A 4,249-nucleotide genomic window follows, 5' to 3' on the forward strand; every position below is an offset into this window, starting at 1 on the left:
CTTGCCGTGCCACCCCGGGAACAGGACTGCAGGCCCCGGCCCTTCCCACCTCCTCCTCCTCCTCCTCCTCCTCCCCCCCGCCCCGCCCCCACAGGGCACAGGGCTCAGAGACACCTCAGACTCTTGCTACCCAAAGTGCAAAGGGCATCAGTTGCTCCTCCAACCCCCCCCCCCACCGCCCAGCAGACCACGTTGTCCAGCCAGCCCCCGGGCCTCCCTGGGGTGCCCAGCACAAAAGTGCAGACACCCACCGGACCCTGAGTCTCAGTTTTCGGAGGTTTTTGCCACTCTAAGGACCCGCAGGCCAGCTGGGCCTTCGGGCAGGACAGAGAGCCCCGGAATCCGACGTGGAGAGCTGCGTGTACGTCCCCATCAGGAGGCGGTCCCCACATCCGCGGCTCTCCCCTTGCGGGTAGCGGCAGCCCAGCCGGCAGCCGCAGGGCGGGCGCTGAGGGTGGGGGTCACCCCCACCCCGGGCCGCCGCCGCGCTCCCAGAAAGGGAACAGAACAAGAGGCAAAAAAAAAAACAAAAAAAACAAAAACCAGAAGAAGCCTAAGGCACCCGGTATTCCCAGGCGGTCTCCCATCCAAGTACTAAGGAGGCGCGACCCTGCTTAGCTTCCCAGACCAGACGAGCTCTGGGGCGTTCGGGGTGGTGTGGCCCTAGACGGTGGAGGGCGCCCCTGCCCCGCTCAAGAAGCCGAGCCTCTCTGCGCTTTCCCGCCGCCGCCGCCGCCGCCGCCGCCGCCGCCGCCGCCGCCGCCGCCGCCGCCGCCGCCTCCTCCCGCCCCAGGCCCCGCGCCGGGCCGGGTCCGGTGTGCTCCGAGGGTCGGGGGTGACGGGCGGGGCGGGTCGGGTGGGGCGGGGCGGGGGGGTGTCTCTCTATACACACACACACACTCACACTCACGCACACTCACACAAGATGCGCCTCCACGGCTGGACTCGCCAAGGTGGAGCCCTCCCAGGCCCCCTCGTCTCCTCGCCTGGCCTCCTTCACGTACCCGCTGCCCACCCCCGGCGCGTCGCCGCCGCCGCTGACTGCGCACGCGCACGCGCGGGGCGCTCGCCCTTTGACCCCAGCCAGGGGCCGCCCTCCCCCACAACCCCTTTCAGCTGCGCCCCCCCCCTCGCCCTGTGGGTGGGCTGCCGCCTATTCCCCCGGGCCAGGGCTGGGGCACAGCCAGTGTATGGGGCGTCTCTCTCTGGGGATGTGTCCCATGGGTGGGGTGGGGTGGCGTGGTTTGGGGGGCGCTGAAGAAATCAGTCCCCTCCATCTCCTACCTCTGGAAAACGCCCAAGCCCGTGGAGAACTGCCGGCACCGCTTCGTGGGGGCCGGGACCCTCCTCCGTGTCCTCCTGTGGCCCAGTCCAAGGGGCCTGGGCCTGGCCGGGGCTGCATTGGACCCCGACCACCCTGGCGTGTGGACTCGCTAAAAATCGGCCATTAGATATTGGATTCCAGCTTCCTTGAGGTCATTTCACTAATGAGTGCACCGGAAAGAGTTTCCTAATCCATCTGTGAGGGTGGCAACTGAAAGAGAATTTGAAAGCTGACAGAATAGGCGAGGGAAGGCATAGGAGATTTCCACACCCAGCAAGGAAGACTTTCCCGAAATGGAAGAAAGAAACGAGCAAACAGAGACACCGGTAGCCCGCCCGGAAAAGAGTCTGCCCCTGAGAGAAAGCACCCTGACCAGGTTCACCCGTGGGTGGGTGGCGAGCTAGCGGCATTCAGAAGAGCGAGGCCCGCAGTCTGTGCGGAAGACACCTGCGCTCGGGTGTGTGTGGCGGCGTGATTCACAAGCAGTTCTAGATGTTAAACCCAGGAGAAGCCAGGGAGTTCCCAACGCCCCAGGTGTCCTCAGCCCACGACTGGCTGCTGTGGGAATGCGAAGCCCGGCTCCTTGTCTCAGAGCGGGGTTCCCAGGAGGATCAGGCTGAAGCTGGGACTTGGCCTCAAAGTGTCCCCTCGCATGGCCACCCCCTTCCCCTTCCTGCTCCTCTACTCCTGGTGCCCCTCCATCCAGGGGCCAGACCTTAAAGAGTCACCGCAAGAGAATCCTGGTCCCAAAGGAGCCTTCTGGGGGACCGGTGCTGAGAGAGGTTGTGGGCATGGCCCGCTGGGGCTCTGCCCGACCCAGGGCTGAGAGATGCAACCTCCCAGCTCTGGGTCCCTGCAGGAAGTGTTGGCAAGCACAGGGCCGGTCCTCCAAAGGCCCAGGTGCAGGGAGCCCAGGCCAAGCAGCCTGTGGAAGAAGCCACTTGCCCTGCCACCCCGGGAACAGGACTGCGGGCCCCGGCCCTTCCCACCTCCTCCTCCTCCTCCTCCTCCGCCCTGCACCCCCCCCCCCGACATGGCACAGGGCTCAGAGACACCTCAGACTCTTGCTACCCAAAGTGCAAAGGGCATCAGTTGCTCCTCCAAACCCCCCGCCCAGCAGACCGCGTCGTCCAGCCAGCCCCCGGGCCTCCCTGGGGTGCCCAGCACAAAAGTGCAGACACCCACCGGACCCTCAATCTCAGCTTTCGGATGCTTTTGCCACTCTAAGGACCCGCAGGCCCGCTGGGCCTTCGGGCAGGACAGAGAGCCCCGGAATCCGACGTGGAGAGCTGCGTGTACGTCCCCATCAGGAGGCGGTCCCCACCTCCGCGGCTCTCCCCTTGCGGGGAGCGGCAGCCGGCAGCCGCAGGGCCTCAGGGAAGACACCAGGCTGGGCCCCCGCGGCACAGCGGGGGCACGTCCCCCCGCACGCGACTTAGGGACGGCTGCTGGAGACTGCTGCGGCCACCCTGCTGCCGGGTTTCTGGAGGGCTTCCTGGAAGCAGCGTCCACACCAAGCCCTTGGAAGGCCCAGGCGACGGAGGAGCCGGTCAGGCAGGGGCCGAGGACGGTGAGAGGCCGGGCGGGAAGGAGCATGTCAGGCCGGGGCAGAGGACGGTGACACGCCGGGCGGGGAGGAGCCGGTCAGGCGGGGGCCCAGGACAGTGACGGGCCTGGCCGGGGAGGAGTGCGTCAGGCAGGGGCAGAGGTGACGGGCTGGGTAAGGGGTAGGGTGACAGTTAGGGCACAATTCACAATCCCAAAGATGTGGAAGCGACCCGAGTGCCCATCCATCCAGGAGTGCATTAATAAAATGTGGCGCGTGGACACCACGGAGTGCCATTCGGCTGTGAGGAGCAGCGGTGAGAGGGCGCCTCTCGTGTTCTCCTGGCCAGAGCTGGAACCCGTTCCAGTAAGCCGAGTATCCCAAGAATGGACACACGAGCACCACGTGCTCGCGCTCACCAGCAAACTGGTACGAACGGATGGACACCTAAGTGGACAGAGAGGAATCACCTTCGTCGGGTGGGTGTCGGGCGGGTGGGGGGAGGGATGGGCATACACATCCGTTAGGGATGGGGTGGGTGCGCACCGACTGGGGGATGGGCGCGCTTGAAGCTCTGACCCGAGGGTGGAGGCTTGGAGAGGGCGACGTACCCGACCTTAACATTGGTGCCCCCACGATACGCTGGGACAACATGAGAGGTATCTGAATAAGAACACAGGGGGGAGGGGGGCACGGGCAACACATGTCACCTGAATACTTGTACTCCCATCATCTGCTTGAAAAGAGAGAGAAAAGAAAATGCAATAATAGAGGTAAGAGACACTTTTTAAAAATGATGAATCCGAAGAGAAAAGTAAAAGGAGGCCTGTGGAGCAGGTCTGGGTGTGACTCCGGATCCCCCAACATCAGGTGCCACCACCAAAGATTCCTACGTGTAGCCCATAGAACCCCAAAAGCAACGGGACGAGTTCTGGTCACATACTCCCTCAAAATGACATCCTGGCCTTCTTCTGGAACTCCCTCCCCTCTCAGATTCTCAAGGTTTCCTCCAACGTGTCGGTTCCCACAGAGCAGACCTTGGGTCTGAGACCTGACAGTCCAGATGCCACGCGTGCTGCCGCGTGGCGGCGGTGTCGCGGCTTGGGACAAGAGGAGGCCCCACGGTGCGGGCTGGGGCGCCAGGCACCGCGGCGGGCGCTGAGGGTGGGGGTCACCCCCACCCCGGGCCGCCGCCGCGCTCCCAGAAAGGGAACAGAACAGGAGGCAAAAAAAAAAAAAAAAAAAAAAAAAACCAGAAGAAGCCTAAGGCACCCGGTATTCCCAGGCGGTCTCCCATCCAAGTACTAAGGAGGCCCGACCCTGCTTAGCTTCCCAGACCAGACGAGCTCGGGGGCGTTCGGGGTGGTGTGGCCCTAGAC

The 4,249-nt window shown here is 64.4% G+C and overlaps 1 pseudogene; it reads right to left on the minus strand.

Moving 5' to 3' along the window:
• Nucleotides 1–4,130: 4,130 nt before the first annotated feature.
• LOC142866868 (uncharacterized) lies at nt 4,131–4,249 on the minus strand (annotated as a pseudogene).

The sequence above is a fragment of the Microcebus murinus genome, unplaced genomic scaffold (assembly GCF_040939455.1).
Source record: "Microcebus murinus isolate Inina unplaced genomic scaffold, M.murinus_Inina_mat1.0 scaf007_hap2_Mmur4.0, whole genome shotgun sequence".
Classification (NCBI taxonomy): domain Eukaryota; kingdom Metazoa; phylum Chordata; class Mammalia; order Primates; family Cheirogaleidae; genus Microcebus; species Microcebus murinus.